This window comes from Microtus ochrogaster, chromosome 21 (assembly GCF_000317375.1).
Source record: "Microtus ochrogaster isolate Prairie Vole_2 chromosome 21, MicOch1.0, whole genome shotgun sequence".
NCBI classification, from domain to species: Eukaryota; Metazoa; Chordata; class Mammalia; order Rodentia; family Cricetidae; genus Microtus; species Microtus ochrogaster.
In genome coordinates this window covers 41,529,598-41,545,663 of record NC_022022.1, presented here as the reverse complement: position 1 = coordinate 41,545,663, position 16,066 = coordinate 41,529,598, and positions in this window count along the sequence as shown.

Below are 16,066 nucleotides of genomic sequence, written 5' to 3'. Positions count from 1 at the left end.
TAGTCACTATAGAGCCTGGGCTCAGCTACTGGCAAGATCTGTTGACTGGGAATATTTATTTTAAATCTATGCCACATTATTCACTATTCTAGAAAACAGTCACAGGGATCCCCTGTTGGCCAAATGCAAATTTTCACATTGTAGGAAGGAATAAACAAAGATAGATAGATAGATAGATAGATAGATAGATAGATAGATAGATAGATAGATAAAATATAAGAACAAATATAACAATCTAAGAACAAAAGAAGTAAATAATACAATAAATTTGTATAGAGACTAGAAATAATGAAAACGGGACAATCTCTGTAACAGCAGTTGACTGCAGCAAGAAAAATCACTTAGGAAATGATGGACAGAGTACATAAAATGTGACTAAGAATCTATAGTGCCACAGATAATGGCATTAACCATTTACCAGATTCCTCCTTATTGGCTCTGCAGAAGGATTTATTTCTGAAGGTCTGCATAATTCTCCTCACCAGTTACAGAGGTTTCTGCTACTTTTATTTTCTATAAAGGAAACTAAGGGCCAGAAAACCTAAGCAACTTTTAAATGACAAAGCTTACTTGGACCTATTCAGTTCTAAATTCTGTTGTCTTCTTAACCTCCACAGAAGCATAAAGGACATTCTTCAGAGGAGAAAATTAAGCTTTAATAGAAATTTTATCATGACTTTTTCCGAGCTATTCATTAGGGATAAAACATCTTCCTACCACTAATAATGTTATTCAAAACTAGTTATTTCTAAGATTAAATAATAAGGATATTTGGATGGTATTTCATTTTTGGAGCTATTTAAAAGTTATTAAATAAAAATTAAAAATCAATCAGAGTTGTTCACTGTAAGGCTCTTTCAAAAAACATTAAATTACTCTTCAAGAGAAAAGGAATAACTTTTTGGTTATTGTTTATCTCTTCTTGATGACACAAGTTTGGTGTATTAATGACATGGAATAAATGTAGTATTTGTTAAAGGAACTAATGCTAGAAGATTAAACTGATCTCCAATCAAAAATAAACACTTATTGTTCAAAACTCTACATGCCCTATTAAAAACAACACACATGTATGTATTTTATACAATGAAAAATAAAAGCAATGATAGGCATAGTAAATTCATAAAGATAAAGCAGAAACATGGAGAAGAATACAAGGAGAAATTGTAGGATATTGAAAATCTGGTATTCAAATCATTTTAAACCCATTACTAAGATGTGAGTTACAAACACCAACCTTGCGAAATGAACGTAATAGCTCAAAACAAACTGACCTAGTGGTGTAGATCTATATTTCAGTTCTTCAAGAAGCTGTGCATAAGGATCCTACAGGATCATAGAACTCATAGTTCTACAGAATGTGTACAAAGTGAATTTGGACAACTTAGTGAGACTCTGATTGTTAATCTCACTAGACAACTTGCTAAGATCTAGAATCGCTTGGGAGATGGGCCTTTTCGCATGACTTGCTGTGGTTATTTAGATTAAATTAGTTGAAGTGGGTAGACCTGCCTGCCCATTGTGAGTTGCATTAATTCAATGGGCTGGAATCCCTGAATGAAAGGGAAAAAATCTGAGCACAAACATTCATCATACATTGTTTCCTGATTGTGGATTCAATGTGACTAAACACCTTTTCCATTGTTATGCCTTCCCTGTCATAATGAACAATATTCCCTGGAACTTTAAGCCAAAAATGAACTGCTTATTTTATAAGTTGCTTTATTGGATGATGTGTTACAGCAACAAGACAATTAATAGTATAGAACAGCTGAAAAGTGTGAAGAAACTTAAGAAAGGCACCAAAACTAAACCAAACTGAACACAGTCATAGCTTCATTGCTACCCATTTCAAGGAAAGACATAGGACCTCATCCAAATGTATGCCAGAAAGCATACCTTGGCTGTCAGTCCTAGCCTCAGGACTAGCTCAGAAAGAGCTTTTAATCTAGTTGCAGGTTTAGTGAAACTGTGATTCCTCTAGTGGGTGGGTCAACAACAAGAAAATACTATTTTCTTACTCTATAAGACTTTAAAGACATTGAGAAGCATCTTATGTTTTAAAACTTAACTACACTATGTTTCTGAGAACAAAACAACAAGACAGCTGTTCATCACCTGGCTATTTAGTGTGATAAACACCCAGGGATTTGGTAGTATAGAGAAGGAAAGCATGATACCAAAAAGTTGGAAAAGAAAGAATATGAGTCTCAGCTCAGGCAGTGAAGTGCAGAATCCTAATGTTAGTGGTCAAGACCTGATCTCACCAATTGGGAAGAACATCAGGCATTGATAATTCTGAGGTCAACAGGTAGTTCACCTTCTGGAGTCATATACTTGAGCCTAAGAACGCTGAAGTATAGCCCTTCAGCAAGGTATTTAGGAGATTTTAAAAGTGTTGTCATTGCTTTCCACACTCCTAGTGTATGTGAGTGATACTTCAGCTAAAACCTTAGTCACTCCAGGGAGAACAATCTAGAGATACTTGGGAGTGTGAAAAAAAAAAAACCATACAACCCATAGACTTCAAAGCTCAGCGGGAGAAGTTTATATTTAGGAATACATACATGTATACATATATATATATATATGTGTGTGTGTGTGTGTGTGTGTGTGTGTGTGTGTGTGTAACAGCAATTAATAAAAAAAATGAAGCCACAAATTTTTAAAAAAGAAGAGGTATATGGGAGTGTTTGAAAGAAAGGGGGAATGAGAAATGATGTAATTATATTATATTCTCAAAAATAAAATAAAAAGAAATTTAGGAGATACCAGAATTATAAACATATACATACACATGTGTACATGCAAAAAAAGGAAGGAAGAAAGGAAGGAAGAGAAAAAAAGAAAAAGAAAGAAAAAGAAGCAGTGTGATCAGCAGAGAACGCTGGAACACAGAAAATTTAGAGCTACTAAATTGAAGAGCACTCTGGTAAACAATTGTCCAATACAGGCTCAAGAAGATTCCATTACTTCAGCTGAATACCGACTCCTAAAAATAATTGGAAAATAATTGAGCTGAAAGTACTCTAAAGTTCAATGTTTTTATTCTCAAGGATATTAAGACGAACACCAGGGCTTCTTCTCATTCCTATCTTTTGTTTACAAGTATCAAAACCTAAACTCTTCTACTTCTGTAAGTATCCAGATATGTGGCCAGACTGCTCTGTCTTCTGAGTACACTCATCAGACATGTTTAATTTGTGGCCTGTAGTTTTCACGTAGTCCAGTATATCTATGAATGCAGGTCCAACACAAATTGTAGGCTTACTTGGAACACTGTAAGACTGTGTTGCCATGTTTTATGCCTTTGTGGTGTTTGTAAATAAAATGCTTCGTTCTTAAGTCTGAATTTTGTAGGTGATAATGTTGTGTCAAATTGTCAAAAGATTGGACAGGCTTAAACCTACATAATCCCAAACAGGGTCAAGACAATTCTGTGGGAGGCATGTATAATGCAATATAATGTATAGGCAGTCTTCATGGTCTAATTTTTCTGGTTGTTAATGTTTTGCTGACATGTTTGTAATATTCCTTTATATGTCACAATGATTGGTTTAATAAACAAGCTGACTGGCTAATGATTGAATATGATAAATTTAGGGGGGAAAGCAAACTGAAAATGATGAGATGAGGATGATCTTGTGTGCTCTAGGGCATTTGTGAAAGTCAGATTCATAGAAAACATCAGGCAGGTTTCGGAGATCAAACTCAGGCCATCGGGGTTAGCAGCAAGTGCCCTTACTGGCTGAACCATCTCATCAGACCAACTCTTTTTTTTTTTTTTTTTGAAACAGGGTTTTCAATGTATTTAGACTGGCTTTGAACTTGCTATGCAGACCCAGATCGGCCTCAAACTCATGATCCTCATGATTCCATTTCCATGTTGATTACAGGGCTGCATTACCATACTCATCTTTGGGGATGGGTGTATATCTTACTTCCATACAGAACTGTTACTGGGATACAGTAATTATTGATATCTGGGGGGAGGTTTCTTACATTATGGTTATTGGCAGAGGTGGGTGTGGGGAAGGACTCATTTTTACTTCAGAGGCTGTCAACCAGGAGTTTGACCATGCTCCAGTGATTATATGTACAACACAAATTGAACTTTTTTTTATTTGTGGGACAGCAGGGGTAGGAGAACAGATCTTGGAGGACTGGGGAGTAAAGGTGTGTGAGTACCTTGTGTGAAATTATAAAATAGTTAATAAAAAATTATGCTAAAAGTAAATTTTGAAAAAATTAGGGATATTTTTTTTGTATTTTAGTAAATAAAGCTTTCCTGAAGATCAGAGTGCGATGATAAGCCACTAAGAGGCCAGGAAGTGGTGGCACACACCTTTAATCCCAGGACACTGGAGACAAATCTCTGTAAGCTCAAGACTACCCTGAGCTACACAAGATTGATCTAGAAACAGATTCAGGTGGTGGGCTCATACTTTTAATCCCATTACTAGGGAGGTGCTGATAGGAGCAATATAGCTGGGAGAGGGGAATATAAAGAGAAAGAGTCAGGAACTCACTGGAGTGTGGAGTCTGAAGTTTGGTGGAGACACAGTGCAGTCTAGGCAGTCTGAGGATCGCCCCTTCGGTCTGACATATTGGTGGAGAGGTAAAAGGTCTCTCTAGTGGCTTACTGCTCTGCTTCTCTGATCTTCAGCTTTAACCCCTATGTCACTCTCTAAATTTTTATTATTCATGCTACAAAAAATCATCTTACTTCTAACTATTTCCTATAAGCACCATATAAACTTCATTTTCTAATGAATTGTTACTTCTTTCTAACTAATAGATCCTGGGGTAAAGAAGCATAAAATAGTCTTCAGAAATTACAGAATAATAAATAATATTTGGAGTTCACGGTACATATATCCACTTTGGTGCTGAAAATATCATTCCATAATTTATTAACCAGATTCATCACAACACAGAACTATTTTAAAAACTACAGATGCATATAAAAGTAACTAAATTAGATGATGGAATTTAAAAAAATGCTGTAAATGTTTGTAGTTAACGAAAATACAAGGACAGGAGGATTCATTCTTTCCTTGAGAAGAGCAGTTTCTTCAGAAGGTATTAAAGACCTCTAAGCCTGGTGATTCCCAAGGACAAACCCATAAAGGAGATGACTCATTTTCCAGGTTTCATCAGTAAATCACTGTTGAGATCACCCATACTCAATCTGAGTACTTCAAATATATGAGTCACCCCACAAGTCTCTGCATTTTAAATTAGAAATGAGAAAAGATTTTAAGATAGTGAAATAGCTCCTAAGGATTTTCTCTGAAATCGAACATTTTCTAGACTGAAAAAATACAGCACATGTATTCTATATAGGCAGCTCATGACCAAGTGCACCTCTGATAGCCACCTGGTATTATCACAAGAAAAGCCACTTCCTGTGGCTAGAGGCTAGAGGGAATTCTGGGCCGTCTGCTGAAACCACAGGTCCAGAGACATTCTAGGTATGAGAAAACTTGCCAACAAAGGCCCAGGTATTTTTTACTTTTATAGAGATGTTATCATGTGAAATTATCTCCTCTAATGATGCTGTCATCCAGAAAGATGCCCACTGCCAAAGATGAATAACCCAATATCTAGTCACAGCTCCTTTGATGTTTGTCATATCAATGACCCTCATCTCACATATCCAATGTATATTGCCCACATGCATCCTAGATTGCTATAACTGTCATTATTTGAAGTCATTCCGATTCTAAAATATAAAATTGAAATACTTCACATGCTGTGTTCTCTCTTTCTCTCTCTCCCTCTCCCCCTCTCCCTAAAACAGAAACCTGGGACCTAACTTCTTCATTCAATTACTGAAGATCTATTATTTTGCACATTTACTATTATAGTATTAACAAAAATAAGTAATAGCAATTAGCAACAACTCTTAGCATTTGTTGAAGTATTAGTTTATGCTGGATTAGATGTTTATAATATTTAATGATGCTTTCTATCGTTTAGCTCCAGAGACTAAACAGACTAAGTGGTAAGGGTCTTCACTTGCCCATGCTAAGCCTTTCCTAGATCATGAACCGCTCCTACTCTGCTCACCTCTACAACGTAAGTACACATATGAGAGTAAGGAATCCTGCTACATATTGTCTGAGTATCAGACTGTCTTTGAAATCTGATAGAAACCATGACTTTTTAACTCTTGAGTTTTCTGTGTCTGAAAGAGCAGCATCATACACATCACAAAAAGATATACCACCAACACAAGCCAACTTAGGCCAAAGCTACATTGATTGGTGTCTGAATGCTTGATTAGCTAAGCTACTCAATCATGGAGAAACAATTTCCCAAGCAGCCTGTTTATGGAACATGCCCTCTTCTCAAAGGGAAGTCTTTCAAGACAGAAGAGATGGTTCAGCAGGTAAAGGTGCTTGCTGCTAAGATTGATGATTTCTGTTCAATCCTGCCAATGCTGAGTCAAGAAGCCTTCTCTCAAAGGAGCCATGCCTTTGCTCATTGCCAGCAAACAGAGCCTATCTAAAAATACACGACTACCAAGAAGCTCTAATTTTGTGGGTCTAGAAGCCATTTTTAAGCGTTATTAGGCTTTATGTAGATATATATGGCCACACATTGGGCACCATTGGTAAGCAGAGACTGCTTTTTCGTTTCCTGGCCACCCAGACCTGAATAATCACAGAGAAACTATATTAATTACAACACTGCTTGACCAATGGCTCAAGTGTATTCCTAGTTAACTCTTATATCTTAAATTAACCCATTTCTATTAATCTATGTATCACCATAAGGCCATGGCCTGCAGGTAAGTTTCTGGCATCTTTCTCTTTTGGCAGCTACATGGTATCTCCTTGACTCTGCCTGCTGTCTCTCTATACCTCTGTTCAGATATCCCACCTGCCTTTATTCTGCCCTTCTGTAGGCCAAAACATCTTCTTTATTAATCAATAGTATGGATGGGAATCCCACATCATTACACTATAATAAAAACAAACATTTTTAAGAGAAATTTTCAAATTTGTATTTTCTCATGCCCTTTAAAATAAGTGGGGTCTGGCCAATGTCAGAAATGCCTTCAAGGAATCACTTTATTTTGTTTTTTAGATTTTTGTTTTGAGAATTTCTTACATGTTTACTGTATGCACACCATTTCTACCCCTCCCATGATCCCCTCCAACTCTTCCCATGTCCTCTTCAGTCCCTCTCAAATAACTTCTTTATTATTGAACATCAATCCTGCTAACTCCATTTAGAGTTGCTCTTTTTAAGGTTGACCACTAGGGATTAGATAATCTATCATGGGGCTCATCTCTGAAGAAAACTGAATCTCTACCCCCAGCAACAATTAATTGCCTATGTTTTTTTTTTTATCTATGGGCGAGGCCTTGTGAAATTTTTCCCATCTACATTGACAGATCAACTGGTGCTACTATCATCATACAGATCTTCTTTAAATGATCACATTGTTGATATTTTTTTGACATAGCATTTCACAACAGACATCTTGGTTCTCTAACTCTTACAATCTTTATGTCCTCTCTTCTGTGATGTTCTCTCATCCTTAGGTGTAGAGGTTGTATAATATTTGGTGCTTATATCAGTCTTATTTCCAGAAGACAATGTTTCATAGGACTCTTTCCCATCCTCTACTGTTAAAATATTTCTGTCCCTGGATTGTTTCCTGTATTTTGGAGGAGGTGATAAGACTTTTTATTCCGGGTTGAGCACTCAACAGCTATTTATTCTCAATACTTTGACAAATTATGAGTCTTTGTATTAATTATTGTTCACTGCAAAAGAATTCTCTGGTCACGGAAGAGATAGTAGCACCAGTCTAAGGATGTAAATGTAAACATTTAGATGGCAGTTTGGCTACATAGCTATTTAGCTTAATATCAGTAATAAGTTCAATCCTCTCTAAAACCCTTTGGCATGCACAATTTTTAGTTTTTAGTAGGTTTACAGTAACTAATTTGTAATTCTTCATGGAAGAAGGCTTTAAATACAATGAGAAAGTGGTTGGTTAATCATTATTGTGGCAGTGTGATGCTTTGAATGAGAATGGCCCCCATAGGTTCATATATTTGAATGTTTAGTTCTTAGTTGGTAGACTATTAAGGAAGGGATTAAGAGGTACGGCCTTGCTGGAGGTGTGTGGAGAAATATTTTGTTTAGGCTGTGAACCCTGAGATTGCATTAGTCAAATGAGAACCTGAGGTCAGGAAGTGAAACCAGAAGCTAGTTGTAGGAAGTAGCTATAGGGCATAAAGAAGGAGTTAGGAAGATGGATAGAGAAATGCATTGGAAGTAGAAGGGAGGGAGATAGTTTTGCAGTCTCTTGTGGATTGGAATGGTGGGAAAACGAGTTCTTGCTAAGACACTGCCTAAGGAAGAAGGTCAGTGAGTTGCTCTTCAACTTCTTTAAGCTAGCAGGTTTTCACTCCAGTCTCTGACTTCTGAGTCTTTATTGGTAAAAATAATTTTAGATAAAAACAATAATTGGTGCTCTGTCAAGTAGCATGATCTCTTGTCAGTCATCACTATGATGACTGCAGCTGACACTCCTCCACATGTGCAAACAATATACTCTATTCAGAGTGCCATCACTACCCTGACCTATCTCTTACCATGTACCTTGGCCTTGAGTGCAGTTGCCATACAGCCTGGCCCAGAGAGTCACACAGCCCTGAGCCAGAGACAGCTAGCTAGTTCAAATGCAGAGGTAGCTGCAGAAAAACTGAAAACTCAGAAGAATTGATGAGATACCTGGGATATCTTTAAGGAGAGAGTTAAGTAACAATAAAAGGAAAAATCTTTCTCACATTAAGAATAGGAAATACCACAGTGCAGAGTGCTAGGATCCTGTATAGTGCTGCTATGAATAGCTTGAACATGGGAGCAGTAAATGAGGGCTACACTTAGCTGGGATTGACATAATGCCAATTGTCAATCTGTTAATTCATATTTCATCATTAATAATCAAAGTGGTTTCATGTGCCAAATATAAAAAGTGGTCTGATAATTTTGTCACATATGAAAAACTGACTAATAAGATATAAGACTTAGAAAGACTTATTTATAAAACTATGGGAAATACTTAGATATATACAGAGGAATTTAGATAAGAATCTATTGTACCACTGCATGATAAAACAGAAATAGGGTGGTCCAAGGTTGTTACAAAAACCAACTTTAGTTTCTCCAGCTGTTATACAAGAACTACCAGCAGATGGCAGGTGTCCTCAAGGTTATGAGGAAGCTAAATGAAATCCTATAGAAATATTATATTTGAAAAGATTTAATGAAACCTTCATTTCATATAGTATGCATTCACTCTATGTGAAGCAGATGTAAAATTCATGAGCAACTCAGAACAGAACTATCCCCCAAGACTGGAAAGATTTAGTAACAGCAATAATGGAAGCTGAGCCTCAGTTTCAATGGAGAACAAGGTAGCAAGAGGAAGCTAGGGCCATAGAATAACAAAATAGGGCTATAGCTATTGATATTTCCCCATATCAGTTACTAGGTAGGGCCAATATGTTGAATTTCAAAGGCAGATTGCTTTCGATGATACCTTGGCCCTTTGTTATTTAGAAGCTTTTAATGCATGAAGCAAGGTAGAAGAAACATGAAAGAGGCATGAGTCATTATTAAAATTATACAAGGCTCAAAATAAGCCTTCGCTGCTTTTTGCAAAGATTGGCATCAGCTGTAAATAAAATAGTATCAGATCCAGAAGTCAGAGAAATATTAATTGAATCTTTGGCCTTTGAAAATGCTAATTCAGGGCTGGAGAGATGGCTCAGTGTTAAGAGCATTGCCTGCTCTTCCAAAGGTCCTGAGTTCAATTCCCAGCAACCACATGGTAGCTCACAACCATCTGTAATGAGATCTGGTGCCCTCTTCTGGCCTGCAGATGTACACACAGACAGAATATTGTGTACATAATAAATAAATAAATATTTAAAAAAAAGAAAATGCTAATTCAGAATGAAAAATGGTGATAAGGCCTTTTAGGCAAGATCAGCACCAATAGATTAGAAATGCAGCTGATATTAGATCTCATGCTTATGGTGTTACTCTGATAGGAGAAGTAATGTCTAAGATTTTAAAGAAATATAAAAATGTTAGGTGTTTTGATTGTATCAAGCAAAGTCATTTGAAAAGGAATTGTAGGTAAAGCATTCCTAGAAATAATGTTTTTTCTAGACATGATACAAACAGAAGGCCCCTGCCTTCTTAAGTATATAGAAGGTGTGTCAAAGGCCTGCATTGTACTAATGATTGTAAATCAATAAGGGACAGGCAAGTTAACCCTTTGCCATTGTGAAATGACTTAGGGAGCCTTCCTCGGCCCAAATATTAAATTTGTTTCAGATTTAATGCCTGTTGTTAAGGAAAAACACTGCTCATGTATTACAGGAGGTGGTAGCACATGCCTTTAATCCAAGACCTTTAGTGAAAGAAGCAGGCAGATCTCTATGAATTCACGGCAATTTTGATATACAAAGTGTTTTCCAGGAAATCTAGGGCTGTTGCACTGTAAAAGTCTGTCAAAGAATATGAAGAAGAAGAAGAAGAAGAAGAAGAAGAAGAAGAAGAAGAAGAAGAAGAAGAAGAAGAAGAAGAAGAAGAAGAAGAAGAAGCAACGGCAGCTCCGGAAGTAATCAAGGATAGAACAACTTCAGTAGACAAAACAAAAATTCATGGGAGACCATAAAACAAGTATTTTGTCAAGCTTCTATAAATGTTCAAATATCAGAGCTAAAAATACAAAAAAATGAATGATAACTGGACACATTTTCAGATGCAAGAATAATTTCACCAAAATCTTGGTATCCATATTGGCCTCTTCAAGAAGTAAATATTCAGATTTTAGAGATTGGAAGTTTATCTCAGGTAAAGAAAGTACAAGATAGGTCAAATGTATATGGCAAGAATAATACGAAAATTAAATCTGTATATGACTGACATAGCAATAAATTTATGGGGATGTGATTTGTTGCAGCAATGAAAAATACAGATTAATATTCCTCCAATCTGAGAAACAAACAAATAAAGAGTGCTTTTGAGAAATATATTAAAAGGTATAATCAAAAACAGTCACAGACCATTGAGGTTATACATATCAGGGCACAAAAACTGTTGGTCTTTCAAAGGTACCAACAGCCTTACCTTTAAAATGGTTAACTGAAAAACCTGAGTGGGTGGAACAATGGCCTTTGACATCAGAAAAATTACAGGCACTAGAATAGCTGGTAAAGGAGAAGCTAAATCTTCAACATATTGAAGAAACAACCAATCCCTGGAGTTCTCTTGTGTTTATCATTAAAAAGAAATGTGGAAAAAGGAGAATGGTAACAGATCTGAGAGCTTTAATTAAGGTGATCCAGCCAGTGTGCCTTTCACAACTTGAAATTCCCCTACCTTCTTTATTACCTCAAGGATTGCCTAGTGTATTGTAGTGGTTGATTTAAAAGACTGCTTTTTTGCTAAACTTTACAAGAACAGGATAGAGAAAAATTTGTCTTCATGGTCCTTACTTATAATAATTCTCAACCTGTTAAAAGATATCAGTGGAAGGTCTTGTTATGGGGAATGATAAACAGCTGCACTTCGTATCAATATTTTGTACAGCAGTCATTAGAAATAATTTTAAGTAGTTTCCTCAATCTGTAACTGGCCATTATATAGATGATATCTTAATGGTGATTCACATGATACCTTGGATAAAATGTTTGATGAAGAAAAGAGAATTTTTGTCTTGTTAGGAATTACAAATTGCTCCTGAAAAAAATATAATTAAGAGATTCTCTTAATTATCTTGAATATAGAATAGATTTATAGAAAATTCAACCACAGAAAGTACAAATCAAGAAAGATAAATTATGAATTCTTAATAATTTTCAAAAATTGCTGGAATATATTAACTGACTATGACCTACATTTGGATTAACACTTAAATAATTTATTGCAAACTATACTAGGTGATGAGAATGTAAATAGTCCAAGAAAATTATCAGCTGAGGATGAAAAAGAATTGGCTCTCGAAGAAAAAGTGACAGGATGCAAATGTGGATCACTTGGATCGAGAGCTTGATTGTATTCTGGTTATTTTACCTGTATACATTCTCCAACAGGAATTCTTATGGAAAGAGAAGGTAATATCTTAGAAGGGATATTTTTAGCACACAAATGGAGTAAAAATTAAAGACCTATAGAAAGGTTTTCTGAAATTATTCTGAAAAGAAAAATGAGACACCTAGCTTAAATTTAAGGTACCATTTTCTAATGCTGAAATTATCTCTTTATGCGTAAAAAATGAACAGTGGCAAAGTGTTTAGGGTAAATATTTTGGGAGCAATTAGCAATAAACATCCTGAAAGCAGGAAATTTCAATTTATAAAAAGAACTAATTTGATTCTCCCTCACATATTGAGAGAACCCCCAATTTATGAAACCCCTACATTCTATACTGATACAAACAAATCAGGAAAGGTAGGTTATAAGTCAAGAAATGTAAATAAAATGGCTCAAAGTCATTATGATTCCATTCAAAAGTCAAAATAATATGCTATTCTCGTGGTGTTATTAGATTTTCCAGAACCTGTTAATATAATTCCTAATCTCAAATGCAAAAACAGTTACATATTGAAACTACTGAACTTATTCTAGAAGATTTAGAATTAACTTTGTTATTTATTCAACTAAAATAAATAATGAAAACAGAAATCATCTCTTGTACATAACACTAATCAATCCCATATGGGTCTACCAGGATTTCTAACACAAGGTAATTATGGAATTGATCAGTATTGGTAGAAAATGTATCAGAAGTCTCAGAGTTTCATAAAAAATATCACATTAGTAGCAAAAGTTTGAAGAAAGATTTTTCTATCACTTGGCAACAGGCCAAGGAAATATCTTACTTGTTCCCTGTATAACTAAACTCTACTACCTTCAGGAAGTAACCCAAAAGATACTGAAAGAAATAAAATTTGTCAAATGGATATGTTTCATCTTTCAGAGTTTGGAAAGTTGAAGTATGTTCACCATACCATAGATACATATTCATAATTTCAATGGACAATAGTTTTAAGTTCTGAAAAGGATGATTTTGTAATTACACATTTATTAGAAGTCATGGCCATTGTGGAGATACCTGTACAGATTAAGACTGACAGTGCTCCAGTATATTTCTACAGTAAAATAAAACAATTTTTCACATATTATAATATAAAGCATTTTACAGTTACACCACAAAAATCATACAGGACAAACAGTTATAGAAAGATCTAATTGCACTTTAAAATATATGCATAATAAATATAAAGTGGAAAAGCAGAGATAAATTACACTGTTCTTTTTTAACTTTAAATTATTTAAATGCTATTGAGGAAGAAATAACAGTTGTGGAGAGACACTGGACAGTAGAGAAAAAAAAACTGCTGAACTAAATCAGCCTGTGTATGCCAAAGATGTGTTAACCTCAGGATGGAAACCAGGATATGTGTTATGCTGAGGAATAGGTTTTGATTTTGTTTCCACAACAGAAGAAAACTACGGATACCACCAGGATTAATAAAGTTTAGGTTGAAACAGGAGAGATTTCTTGGTTAGGAGAGGCAAATTCATCTAATAACTTTGTCATTCAATCTAAATTACCTTATAAGACTAAAAATGCCTTTCATTTGATGAAATATTAAAATATGATTAAAAGATAATACATCAGGAACCAGGCAACAGCATCCCCTCTGCCCATTCCACCAGCCCCTACTGCGTCAGCAACCACCTGAACCACAGGCCCTGCCTACAACCTGGAGGAAGAGGTGAGTGTCTAAGCTACAATGTGAACAGCCCTGTTCTCTTGTCTTTAGCCCTCTGGGGACACATCCTATGCCCACCCCCAATTCCCATATCTCCAGTAATCATGCAGCAGCAACTTCCCTGCGCAACCCCACCAACCCCTGCTGCATCAGAGACCACCACAGCCACAGGCTCCATGTGCACCTGGAGGAAGAGCAACCTGAACTGCAACTATTAGAGGAAGAGATACGTAGACTGCAATGAAAGAATACATTCAACACGATAGAAAGCAATTTGGTAACAGAAACTAGTGGTTTTACAACAGAAAAACTGACTATCCCAACACAGATGTAGCAAAAGAAGACAATCTTAAAATTAAATTTATGAAGATGATAGAGACCCTTAAAGAAGAAATAAAAAAATCCCCTTAAAGAAATGGAGGAAAAGACAAACAGTAAATTGGAAGAAATCGTTAAATACTTTAAAAAATAAAGCCGAGAAAACCAAGGAAAAACAATACACTTATGCATGTTTGCTAAAGAAAAATCTAAAATTTATTTCTCAAACAAGAAAAACCATCTAATACAGGAAAAGATAACAAAAATTAAGGGACTGTTCAATTGTCACTAATCTCATTATTCTTTGGCTTTCCTTTGACTCCTTACAACTTTTTTAAGGTATAAATATTATCTCAAGATTGTTATGCATATATAAATTTTCTGTTTAGATATTGGTGGTCATATAGAGTAGTAACTAATTCTAGAAATATACCACATCATCATCTAGTTTTCTATGCATGATTTTGAGTTTGAGTCTGAAGCAAAGCATGTAACTAAGAATTAAGTATGTGTACCCCAAATGTATTTATCAGAATGTGGTCTTTTAATCTCTTAGAGATCTTCAGTAAATGACATTTAAAAAGTTAAAAGTTTTCTGAAGTAAACAATGGCTATTTCTAATAGTGACCTTTGAGATCTCCAAGAAGATAATGGGACCCTGCAATTATGCAAGCACCTGATTGTAGTAACACCAGTACGCTGAGGAACACTATCCAAAGATAAGCTTCTGACCACAAACTGGACAACTTCAAAGCTAAGATGGTCCAACTTTACATACTACTCCCGTCAGGACTTTAGATAAGCCCTGCACTTAGTCATCACACATAGACTAGACAACAAATGATACAGCTAACTTTCTCAGGACTTGACCATTATCCTAATTTTCTCAGGGCCCCCTAATAATGTCATTGCTCCCAAACAACGGGTAGTAATTTTAAGAACAGAACACTCACATTACCAAGAGTTGGGGCAGTCATTTGGTGGATTATGGTTATTTTTCATTGTTTAGGGGGTTGGTAGCAAGTTGTTATTGGTCGTTGTTAGGAAAGAAACTAAACAATGGAGGGTTACATTATGGTATTTCTTTCTTTTGCTCTATCCTTTCTATTTTACCTTAAAATGGGGGTGGGATAGAGGAATGATAGTATAAAAAGGTAGATTATTAAATCTGCTTTTAAACTAAAAAGCAACTACTAGTCTCAAATATTTTACATTGGTATGTATTTTTGTATATTTTTATAAACTTAAAAGTTATTTTTGTTTCAGCATCCTGAAAAGTGTTATACTTATACAACTAATTTAAAATTGAGCTGTAAAGTTCTATTCCTTAAAAGCTACCATTTTGAACTGTTCAGGATAATTAAGATCACAACCAAATTTGTAGTAAGGGTGTTTAGATGAAGACAGAAATAAGTTTTATTTAACCTCACATATTTTAGAGAGATAGGTGGCCTTCAAGCACTTCAGGGAGCTAAAGGATATGATTTTTAAGATGTTTTAATAATATAAGGCTTTTAATGACAATAAGATACATCTGCTCCTAGTAGCACAAACCTATTTCACAGAAGATGATGGATATTGAAGAACCTCCATGTTAAGTTTGCTTCAAATGTGGTAAATCTAGGTATTGGGAAAGAAATTGCCCTTGCCTTGATTTCTGACAATTTGGACAGAATGCTGAACAAACTGGACAAGTAGGATACAGAGGAAGTCAATTGCTGAAATTTGTAAAGACAAGGTAGGCCAGTCCTTCAAAATTCCTTCCTCACTAAAAAGTCTGTCAGATATTCTAGGCCTATAGGCTAAAAATAGATGGTCCAACATTGCTGCAGAACCTTAGATGAGTGTCCAGGAAGTCAGCTGTCTCTGTCATTTTTATAGCTTTGGAAATTGCTTGTTATGTACTTCCTGTTGCCTGAGGTTTTCTG